This window comes from Aotus nancymaae, unplaced genomic scaffold (genome assembly GCF_030222135.1).
Source record: "Aotus nancymaae isolate 86718 unplaced genomic scaffold, 86718_ANA_hifiasm-v0.15.2.pri h1tg000051l, whole genome shotgun sequence".
NCBI lineage: Eukaryota > Metazoa > Chordata > Mammalia > Primates > Aotidae > Aotus > Aotus nancymaae.
The window spans coordinates 25,526,131-25,538,306 of record NW_026988465.1 but is presented as its reverse complement, the minus strand read 5'-3'; the positions used below and the strand labels follow the sequence as shown (position 1 = coordinate 25,538,306).

At 43.6% G+C, this 12,176-nt stretch overlaps 1 non-coding gene across 1 annotated transcript; it reads left to right on the top strand.

Moving 5' to 3' along the window:
- Positions 1-1,167: 1,167 nt before the first annotated feature.
- On the top strand, positions 1,168-1,239 carry TRNAA-AGC (transfer RNA alanine (anticodon AGC)). Its single transcript has one exon. It is a non-coding gene; the product is annotated as a tRNA-Ala (tRNA).
- Positions 1,240-12,176: the final 10,937 nt, after the last annotated feature.

Here is a 12,176-nt window from a genome sequence, read left to right as displayed (position 1 = left end):
GATATTTAGTACAATTACTTATATTTTCCTCTCAGCAGTGAAGAACTTTTCTGAAAGTATTGTGATTATTACATGTTTTTCCCTCTTTTAATCCTCTAATATGTTGCATTAGATTAATAAATTTTATAACATTCATTGACACATGCATTCCTTTGATAAACTCCATCTTTTGGTAAGTTCAGGCTGCTATGACATTATACCATAAACTGGGTGGCTTGAACGACAAGCATTTATTTCTCATAGTTCTGGAGGCTGTAAGCGCCGGGTAGGGTGAGAATTGCTGGTGTCATCTTGCCAAGCTACCTTTTATAGCTTTCTCCCCGCTTGCTCCTCCTCCCACCTTCAATCTTTCTGATCTCGCCCAGGCCTCTGCACAGCCCTCCCCTCATTCCTACCACCCTTCCCGATTCGGTCACAGGTCACTGAGGACTTCCTGAACTCTACGCAGGAATAAAGCCCTCTCTGTTCCCTTGGTGAGAAAGGGGTCCGAAGCGTCTCTCTACACTTTCTACAGAAGATAAAGCGCCAGAGAAGCAGAGATTTAGCCTCAATCGCACAAGTAACACGTTTCTAATTTCATTCTGGGCTCTTCATTTCGAAGAATCCGAGTAGGATCTGGGGATTCCTACTCTCTGAATTTGATTTGTGTTCTCTGGATAAAATCGGATCAGGAGGCCGCGAGAGGCAATCCAGCGTCTTTACAACCGTCCCAGTTGCTAACGGAGTGGAACGAGTTCATTTTTGTAACAAATCCCTCCACTAGCTGCCTGTTTTCTAAGAAAAGGTGCATAGCGGTTTCTGGAGTCTGGGAATAGAATGCAGAAATGGGATAAGGAACTGGAGGCAGTTCAGTAGCTTCCCTAAGTAAAGACAGTCGTTGGCAAAACATTTTCCATCTTTTCTGGAAGGATCTTTTGTCCTGAAAATCTTTTTACAAATGAGAAAAGCATTCAGAAAAGGAGGGTCTGGGGGAATGTTTCTTAACTGAAATTTCCTCCCCTAGTCTGTTCTTAATCCTTACCAAATGTCCGCAAGATGCCGGTTAATCAGAATTTATTGGTGATAGAGTCTTACCAAAAAGGGAAATGAAAATTCTAACAAAAACTAAAGAGATAAATTTCTATATTCTTTCATAAAGATGGTTTTTAAACACTTATTTTTCAAGGTGGGGATGTAGCTCAGTGGTAGAGCGCATGCTTAGCATGCATGAGGTCCCGGGTTCGATCCCCAGCATCTCCAATGTTTTGCATCTCTGCTCCGGAACCATCTTTGTTTTACAGATACAGTCACGTTCCATTTCTATAGAATCCGTAAATTAATCTTATATCTTGCTTTGGCTATGCCTGTAGCTCTTTCGTTTTTAAAATATTCCTCTCCATCCTCAGCTGTATTTACATATGATGTGTGACTTTGGATCCTGTTCCATTAGAGTGGTGGTGAAAGGAACATTTATCAATAAAAATCCTTAACGGATGATTTTTGAATGAATTCATCTTTTCACTGAGTTTTGGTGCTGGCTTTGTGGTGGGGGAGGCAACGGTAGGCTGAGCTCCGGTCTCAGGTTTCACCTTCTGAGGCTCAATGCGAGAACGATGGATTTCTCCCGAAGCTCGCAGGAAAGAAAATGTACTCTTCCCAGGCAGGAGGCTACGAAGGTATTGGGTAAATTTAAGTTCTCCAAACATGGCAGTTCTCTCAGAAATCGTACACAAAGAGGTGAAATTGTAGCATTTTTGACACTGACGTTTTTCCTTCAGTGATTGCATTTTGCCAGTGAGTTCATAGCATTTCCATGATTGTGTGGGTTTGATCCCTTTTATACTGATCTCTTTTGAAATCTCTAAATTTGCTTCACTGATTCTAAAACTGCTCACTTCAATTCTCCTTCTCAAACAAACAAACAAAGCACTTCTCTTTTTAAAGCTGGTGTTTTCATACCATGCAGGTGAGTGAGGCTTTCTTTGGCTGGCTCTTTTGTGCGTTTCACAGAATACACAAAAATCTCCTCTGGGGAGGCAGCGTCCCTTGTATCTTGGTGCTTTAGCATCAACTTCCAGCTTGAGACAATGCGGAGATGGGGTAAGGCATCGGGGGCAGTTCAGCAGTTTCTCTAAGTAAAGACAGTCGTTGGCAAAACATTTTCTATCTTTTCTGGAAGGATCTTTCCTTTGTCCTGAAAAGCTTTTTACAAATGGGGAAAGCATTCAGAAAAGGAGGGTCTGGGAGAATGTTGCTTAACTGAAATTTCTGCCCCGACCCTGCTCCTAATGTCTGCCCCAGTGCCTCTTTCCCCATCAGTTCCCTGAATTTATTTCATGTAAGAGACCTGGAGAAGCTATACATATCACTGACTTACTACTTCAGCTACCCACAGGTTCAGGCTATGCATGCTTTATATCCCCTCCAAGAAAAAAAATATATATATTAATTTATTTTGGTCATAGAAAGTGGAGGCTTCCATTTATGCCTTGAGCAAGTAATTTAAGTGATAGATTTATAGTCTTTATTTATTTGCATTTTCAGCGCATAACATGTAACTGTCTTCCCCTTCCCATCTACCCTCCTTCTCTTAGATCCTTCATACCGTTGCAGGGAAGGGCAGTCCCCAAAGTCTGCCTTTTATTCCAGTTGACCACAGGTTATAACTTCCCTCATATTTTAGACGTTCTTGCCAAACACTGCCAGATTTCCTCCCTTGAATGTTTCAACTTTCCCAGGTTTGCCCAATACACACAAGAAAGAAGAATCACTTTTAAATTTCTATCTACACACCATGGCGTATCTTATTTTAAATTACCAAGAGGTTATTGATCACAACCTAAGAATAAACTGTGCAAAGATTTTCCTACATTACGTTGTAGGTCTGCTGTATCTCATTTCTCTTTAACACGAAAAGAATAAATTATATTCCTCACTAAATAACCTTGATTCACATCTAATTTTCTCTAGCACAAGACTTTGTAGAAACCACTAAATGGAGGCTCAGAGGAGTTTTAATCTGTTAACAAAAATGAGTCTTTTCAACTTTTCAATGCTAAGAAATAGGATCAGCAAATAAAAGATTTTTCTCCAGGTTTCAGCTCTCTGCTCGTTTCTATGTTTTTAGAAAACTGCCCCTTTTCTTTCTACCTTTCATTTCTCTTCATATTCTTTGGGCAGAAAAGCTACAGAAAACGAGGCCTGGTTTTACCTAATTAAAGCAATCATCTTTCGAAATATTGTTTAAAAATTATATATTTATTTATTTATTTGAGGTGGAGTCTCGTTCTGTTGCCAGCCTGGAGTGCAGGGGCAGGATCTCGGCTCACTGCAACCTCCACCTCCCAGGTTCAAGCCATTCTCCTGCCTCAGCCTCCTGAGTAGCTGGGCCTACAGGCGCATGCTACCATGCCCAGCTAATTTTTGTATTTTTATTAGAGACGGGGCTTCACCATGTTGGTCAGGATGGTCTCGATCTCTTGACCTCGTGGTCTGCCTACCTCGGCCTCCCAAAGTGTCAGGATTACAGATGTGAGCCACTGTGCCCAGCCAAAAAATAATTTTATGTTTCTATCAGGGACCCAGAGTCATATGATAAGTTAAAACAAGCCTTCCCTTATTAAGACAGTCCCAAGTTATCAACTTCCCTTTTCCATGAGATAAGTTTATTTCAATTGTCTTTTCTTGCTTTAAGATCAGGTCAGAACTGCCTCAGACCACTGACAAATAACCTCAAATTTCGATTTGGGGGAACAGGGTTTAAGAGTCTATTTCTTCCATCCCAGAAGGCTCTGAGTTCTTAAGGGATACGTTCCCCACCCAACACTCCAAGTCCCCCTACAATAACCAGCTTTGCAAAGTAGGGATCTCAAGGAGTGGCAATTCTGATTATCATAGTCCTGGGACAATTTTGGAAAGACAAAACGTAAAATAGAAGCTTTTTTTTTACTTGGCAGAATGTACCTGGTGAGGTTAAATTACATCACCTCCACCTGCCCTTGACTTTTAAAATGTCTGCGAACCACTCACGTGTCTATGACTAAAGGGCCAGTGAGGTCTCTGGATAAGCTCAGCCTGGCTGAGAAAGGAATACACCTGCAGATGTACCCCAGATGCCTTCTCCCACCTTCCTGGATATTTGGAGATAACTGAAATGGAGACTTTCTAAGCCAATGGTTCTCAACCTTGACTGCATATTCAGATCACCTAGGGAGCTCTTAAAACTGCCAAAGCCGAGGCTACACTTCTAGACAAATTAAACTAGAATCTCTCAGAGTGGGATCCAGGCATCAGAAAATGTTAGAGCACTCCAGGTGATTTCAATGTGCGGCCAAGTTGGAGAACCACTGTTTTAGCTGTGGGGAAATCTGGGGGCTCAGGGGAACTATACTGGTTTCTGCCTTTCCCCATCCCTCTCATTACCCAGGGCACACTTCATCGACCACGTGAAATAAATTAGTTAGGACACTGTTGTTGAACTAGGGTTAAATTTCGAGGAGATTCTTTTCATGTAGTTTGAAATTGAGAAATCTCAAAGCACAACTTTTGATCAAGTTGATTACAATCTGGTGATCGCCTTGAAGTGACCAATAAGGAAGGCAAGGTAGAGAGTGAAAAGAGGTAAGAAAGAATCACAAGTCAAAGCCGGTTACCAACGGAACTCCTGGTATCCCACAAGTGCTAGCCTTGACTGTGGGTGGTACAGCACACTGGAAATGTCGGAAACAAGCCAGGAAAAGCTCGGGGGGCTGTTCCTCTTGACCACTTAGTCGGTAGATGCTGTGACTACTATTTTTTATTTAGTTCAAAGTGTTCTATTATGGTTAAAGCTACATCAGAGTTATGCTATTGTATGTCGGGAGCCGGTGAGAACGGCACGTCTGCCGGGGTCTCTCGACCTGCAAGAGGGTCCCAATACCTGGAAGAGAGAGTGCGCGGAAGAAAAGAAAAGACAGGACAGCTGGAGTCTGGAGGGCTGGCCCTAAAACCAGCAACTTTATTGTACACAGAATTAGTATATATATCTTTTTCTACCTCATTTTACAGGGACATTCTTTGCCCCACTTCATTTACATAAGCATTCTTAGTCCCATCTCAATTATCAGAACAGATGCCATTATCTTGATAAAGGGAAGAGAGAGCCATCCGGCTACAAGCTTAGGCAGCGGAAAACACACAATGGGTACAATCAAGTCACACAATGGGTACAATCAAGTCTTGGAGGTGGGTCTCATTATCAGGGTGAGGAAACCTATAGTTAAAATGTTAATGATCTATGCAAGTCATCAGAGAGGCGATAGACCCATTAACTTTGCAAATAGCAGTCACAGGAACAAGCATGGGACCCATCAATAGAGGGTAAACAAAGTCATAAAACTAGCCCAGAGCAGGTACTTCAAGAAACAATGCCTAGTAAAACCACACAGCCTTCACCCAGCATTTTAGGTCAGTGGACCAGAAATAGGCTTCTGCAAACTCAAACTTCTATTAAATCTCTCTTTCACTGGTCTCGACTGCTTCCAGGGGGTGAGAAACATGTCCGGGCTCAAGCTCCATTATGGCGGGGACACCGAGTGGTCTCAACGCTGGAGCGATCCCCACAATTGTAGGCCTGTAATAAATATTAGCAAGAGCAGTTGCTCAGCAATTGACAGCACAGAATTATTTCACCCAAAGTTAATGGAAGCTAAGTGGGTGTAAGAAGCTGGACATGGTGGCTCATGCCTGTAATCCCAGCACTTTGGGAGGCCAAGACAGGTAGATCACTTGAGATCAGGAGTTCGAGACCAGCCTGGCCAACAAGGTGAAACCCCATCTCTACTAAAAATACAAAAAAATTAGCTGGGCTTCATGGCAAGTGCCTATAATCCCAGCTACTCGGGAGGCTGAGGCACCAGAATCGCTTGAACACAGGACGTGGAGGTTGCAGTGAGCCGAAATCGCGCCACTAAACTCCAGCCTGGGCGAGGGTGAGACTCCATCTCAACAACAAAGCAATGCTTATTGTCTTCAGTTTTAGAGTACAAATTTTACCATTATTTAATATGCTTATTCTTCCTCCTGTTGGTTTATTTTGCAAAATATTTATTGTAACATTTTACTGCTTTTTTTTTTTTTATGGGGACCATGTACGTCTACATTTTTCCAAATGACCCTCTAATTTTATTTGCTTGTGGTTGCTTTGGTGGCTTCTGTCAGGATTCCTGGGCTTCAGTAGTCACGGATTAGTTTTCACATTAAGTTGTAGTTCTCATACCCCTAAATCCTGTGAATGGTAAAATTTGGGCCACACATCTTGACTGGTGCAGCGTGGGTTTTAATTCCTCGTTAGAGATAATGCTTTGACTGTTGTTTTTCCTAAGAGCCTTTCCATGGTGGGAAATCCTCTGGAGTCTCCCAGGCTCCTGCAGGAGGCTCAGTTCTGTTTCGCTGCATCCAGATAGGCCCCAGGGCATGAGTTCCGGCTCTGGCTCTGGAAGCACTAAGGTAGAGCTGCTATCGTTCACCGGGGCTTCTTTCTGTGCCTCTGGGTTAAACGGTTTTACTTCATGCACTTATTATGCTGAATTTGAATTGCTGGTCACTGGTGGGTTTTTGTTGGTTTGTTTTGTTTTTGTTTTTGCATTTGTAGATTTCTTCTTCTCTTTTTTCCTTATGATATGGGTGTGTATTTATATTTAGTCACTTTACATTTATGCTGTGCTCATTAGAAAAGATATTGCAGCTATTATTGTTGTTGTCAAGTGGGTACATTTTCCTCTGAGATATCTCCAATAATAGACTTTCATAAGATGAAAATCTTCATACAGTCATGTGTCACTTAATAAGGGGCAGGTGTTGTGAGGAATTCATTGCTGGGTGATTTTGTCGTGGTGGGAATGTCACAGAATGTACTTACACAAACCTAGATGCTATAGCCAACTACACACGTAGGCTGTATGGCATAGCCTATTGCTCTAGGCTGCAAAGCTGTATAGCCTGTTGCTGAACTGAATACTGTAGGCAATTGCAATACAGTGGTATTTGTATATCTAGACATCAAAAAGGTACAGTAAAAATGTCGTATGAAAGATGAAAATGGGGCCAGGCACAGTGGCACATGACAGTAATCCGAGCACTTTGGGAGGCTAAGTCATGTGGATCGCTGAGCCCAGGAGCTGTAGACCAGCCTGAGCAACATGGTGAAACTTCATCTCTACAAAATACAAAAGTTAGCTGAGTTTAGTGGCACACACCTGTGGTGCCAGCTACTCAGGAGGCTGAGATGGGAGGATAGCTTGAGCCCCAGAGGTGGAGGCTGCAGTGAGCTGAGATTGCGCCACTGCACTCCATTAAAATGGTACACTTATACTGGGCACCTGCCACAAATGGGTCTTGCGGACTGGTGGTAGTTTTCAGTGAGTCAGTGAGTGAGTGGTGAGTGAATGTGAAGACCTAGGACATTACTATACACGACTATAGATTTTATAAATGCTGTATACTTAGGCTACGTGAAACTAATAAAATATTTATTTCTTCAATAATAAATTAACCTTAACTTATTGTAACTTTTTTACTTTATAAATTTATTTTTTTTTTAATTTTTTTGACTCTTGTAATAACACTTAGCTTAAAACACAAACACCTGGCTGGGCATGGTCATTCATGCCTGTAATCCCAGCACTCTGGGAGGCCGAGGCGGGGGGTCACGAGGTCAAGAGTTCGAGACCAGGCTGGCCAACATGGTGAAACCCCGTATCTACTAAAAATAAAAAATTAGCCAGGCTTGGTGGCACACTCTTGTAATCCTGGCTATTCAGGAGAATCACTTGAACCCAGGAGATGGAGGCTGCAGTGAGTCTAAATTACACTACTGCACTCCAGCCTGGGAAACAAGATGAGACTCCATTTCAAAAAAAAAAAAAAAAAAAAAAAAAGGCGGGGCTGGCACAGTGGCTCACACCTATAATCCCAGCACTTTGGGAGGCCGAGACAGGCGGATCACCTGAGTTTAGGAGTTAAAGACCAGCCTGGTCAACATAGTGAAACCCCATCTCTACTGAGAAAGAAAAAATACAAAAATTAGCCGGGTGTGGTGGCGAGTGCCTGTAATTCCAGCTAGTCGGGAGACTAAGTCAGGGGAATTGCTTGAATGGGGAGGTGGAGGTTGCAGTGAGCCAAGATCGCACCACTTCACTCCAGCCTGGGAGACAGAGTGAGACTGTCTCAAAACAACAACAGCAAAACCCACAAACACCTGTAAAGCTGCACAAAAACATTTTTTTCTTTCTATCTGTATTCCATAAGGTCTTCAGGGGCAATCACAAGCAGGAATTGTCATCTCCTATGATAACAATACCTTCTAGAATCCCTTATGAGGGCCTGCCTGAGGCTGCTTTACACTTAACTGTTTTTTCATCACCAAACCTCTGCCTTCATGTTCACGTAGCAGTCTCCCTGCATGTGTGTGCATGTTCAAATTTCCTCGTATTGAATCCAGAGTTTGCCTCCATCCGAATGACTTCAAGTTAACTAATTATGTCTCTGATCACCTTATCTCCAAATAAGGTCACATTCTGAGGTACTGAGGGTAAGATTTAAACATGAATTTTCAGGGGAAAAAATTCAATTCTTAACACCCACTAACTAGTATTATGGTAAATTACCCTATTCTCAACAAAGAAAGCGTAACTGCGGGTAATATGAAGTCACTGCAGTTGTGACAAATCCCCATGCTTCAGTCAGCTGCCTTGGATTCTGATGTTAGCTGAGCACTGTTGCATCAAATTGGCTGGAGCTCTCCTGTGGGTCATTTACCCTTTCAATTCACTCACACATTTTTTTTCTTTTTGAGTGCAAGCCTGTTTGCAGGAGGACCCCACTGGGATAGTGATACGGTTTGGCTGTGTTAACACCCAAATTTCATCTGGAATTGTAACTCCCGTAATCCCCACATTGTGAGAGGGACCCAGTGGGAGATAATTGAATCCTAAGGGTGGTTTCCCCCATACTGTTCTCATGGTAGTAAGTCTCACAAGGTCCAATGATTTTTTTTTTTTTTTTAAGACAGAGTCTCACTCTGTGGCCAGGCTGGAGTTCAGTGGTGTGATCTCGACTCACTGAAACCTCTGCCTCCCGGATTCAAGTGATTCTCCTGCCTCAGCCTCCTGAGTAGCTGGGACTAAGGTGTGCATCACTAGGCCCAGTTAATTTTTTTTTTATATTTTTAGTAGAGATGACGTTTCACCATGTTTGCTAAACTGGTCTCGAACTCTTGACCTCAAGTGATCTGCCCACCTCGGTCTCCCAAAGTGCTGGGATTACAGGTGTGAGCCACTGCACCTAGCCGTATTCTTTATTTTGGTTAAGTATCTTGGGTTAAGGCCGGGTGCGGTGGCTCATGCCTGTAATTCCAGCACTTTGGGAGGCCGAGGTGGACGGATCACCTGAGGTCGGGAGTTCAAGACCAGCCTGACCAACATGGAGAAATCCCATCTCTACTAAAAATACAAAAATTAGCCCGGTGTGGTGGCACATTCCTGTAATCCCAGCTACTTGGGAGGCTGAGGCAGGAGAATCGCTTGAACCTGGGAGGCGAAGATTGCAGTGAGCCGAGATCGTGCCACTGCACTCCAGCCTGGGCAACAAGAGCGAAAATTCATCTCCAAAAAAAAAAATCTTGGATTAACTTGAACTTATTCCAAGTGTGTTCAAGTACTAATTATGAAATTAAGGGAAAAAATCTATTAAGACTTTTTCCAGCAAAAGTCAAAAATAAATTTTAAAAATTAGTTGAACTGGACAGTGTCAGAAATATACCTAAAACAAAGTATTATGCTTTGAACTAGATTACTGGGCCCTGTTAGGCACTCATCTACCCCACTGTACTTCTTTTACTGTGATACTATTTCTTGTTTGATTTTTACCATCTGTGGCTATCTTGTGCCTACTGTGTCTACAGAAGTTATGTCAATGCCTGACACATAGTAGGTACTCAATACATCGTTCTTGTTGGAAAAATCTTGAACACTATTTCCCTGGACACTATGTCATCCCAGTTGTATTTTAGTGATTAAAATTAGTACAATCCATAAAAAATTCAGCCGATTCGAATTCAGAAAGGCTATGATTCCGGGTCCTCATGATTTTGGGGGGACGTTGCTTCCCAAACTCAGTAAATATTCAGTAACTGTTAATACAGCAAGCGTTATTGCAGTCCTAATCATAACAGTTTGTTAATCTAGATTAAATTAAAAAGTGACTCTCTTGGTTACCAAGGAAATAAGTTTATATTTACTACAAAAACATTCTGCATGGGAGAGGAAATGGCCATGCTCCACCTTTTGGCTCAAGAGGGATTAAGAAAGACTTTAGGATTCAAGGGCATTATCAGGCCCAGAGCCCCTTCCAACCTTTGCCTGGTTACACAGAAAATCCTGGAGTCCTCCCTGCTGTCTTTCTAACGTGGTGGGGAAGCTGGATAGATGTGCAGGGACGCTTGCTGATTTGGTGAACGCAGTGCCTCACTTTGCACTAGTCTCCGTTCTAAGCAAAGGCAGAAAACCAGGATACAAGCGTTAACAGTTTCAGAATGGATCTTAATTTGCGAATTTTTCAGTCAATTAATGTTTGTGTAGCTTCTATACCTTTTAAGTTTAGAGGTATATGTGTAGGTATATATATGACAAGACATGAACAAAATTGGGTCCTGTAGTCCCCAGCTGGACACATGATTTTCTTCTGGTGTATGAAAATTGTATGAGACCTTGAGGCGCAGGTGACTTTTCTCCTGGCCTCCTTGTTCGCTTCCTCCACACGTTCCGGAACCAGGATCTGGGCTGGTCTTGTGTCTCTAAGAAGCTAGGCACCTGACTGTGAGAAGGAGGGAGAGTAGGGTTTGAGGAAAGTCAGAGGGGAGGGTGAGTTGTAGGAGAAGGGAAAATGGGACAACCAGGCACTTGAGACACTGGTGGCAGTGTGGGCAGGAGTGGCTGCTGCCTGGCAAGGTGGTCCACGGTGCAGAAGTCATTGTTTTTCCCAAGCTCCCTCTAAGAGCACCTGGGCAAATCTGAAGTCATTCCTTCTTCAGGAAACTGAAGCAACAGCAGCTTCAGCATGGAGTGGCATGATGGTGGGGGCATTGCCTGCACCTGATGCCCACATCAGCATGGAGTGGCATAACGGCAGGGGCATTGCCTGCACCTGATGCCCACATCAGCATGGAGTGGCATGACGGTAGGGGCATTGCCTGCACCTGATGCCCACATCATCATGGAGTGACATGATGGTGGGGGCATTGCCTGCACCTGATGCCCACGTCAGCATGGAGTGACATGATGGTGGGGGCATTGCCTGCACCTGATGCCCACGTCAGCATGGAGTGACATGACGGTAGGGACATTGCCTGCACCTGATGCCCACAGCTTTGTCTGCAGTCTGGGCCAGGATGCCCACCAAAACAAGGTTGATGCAGCTGCCGTTGTCCTTCTCTCTCCTCCTCCTGTTGTGTAAAATGTTCGCGTGGCTGCATCTCAGGCAGAGGGGTCAGAGGTATTTACAAGAAGCCCTGCTTGTGTCCTTGTCATGGAGGGGAGAGGTGGCCAGCTGGTTTGGGTTTCAGAGAGTAAAAAGCTATGAAACCCTGTCTCTTTAGGAGTCTTTCATTGAAGTCTTGTCTGGTCTCCACTCACCTGGGTCTCTGAAAACAGAAGAAATTGGCCAGTTTAGATTGGCCCAGCCATAGCGGTCAGGACCCTTGGATGTGTGGCTCTCTGGAAGGCAGTCTACCCCAGGAGTCCAATCCAGGTGCAGTTAGGGCCTCCCAGCAGAATCGCTGAGGTATCTGGGCAGGTCTTTTGATTGTAACTGGCCGATCTAGCCTTCAGTGTTGCAGGGCATTTCTGTTGCTTTCAGAAGCCCCCTGCAAGCCTCAGTGTGGCTGGGCCCCGGCCCTGGCTCCCTCTTTATTTCTGTCCCATCTTACCCTCAACACATGATCCGGGGCACTGACTCTGCCCTTCCTTCCCTCTTACCCAGGACAGGCCCCTCACCCACTCCACTCCACCCCAGCATGTCTGGACCATAGGTGTGTCTCTTTGTTGTTAAGAAAGAGAAAATGATTTCATTGCCTTTTTCTTTTAACTTCAAAGAACTGATTTATTATTAAAATATTCATTTTATGGGTAGATATGCATGCAAATATATACAAAAATGCGAAT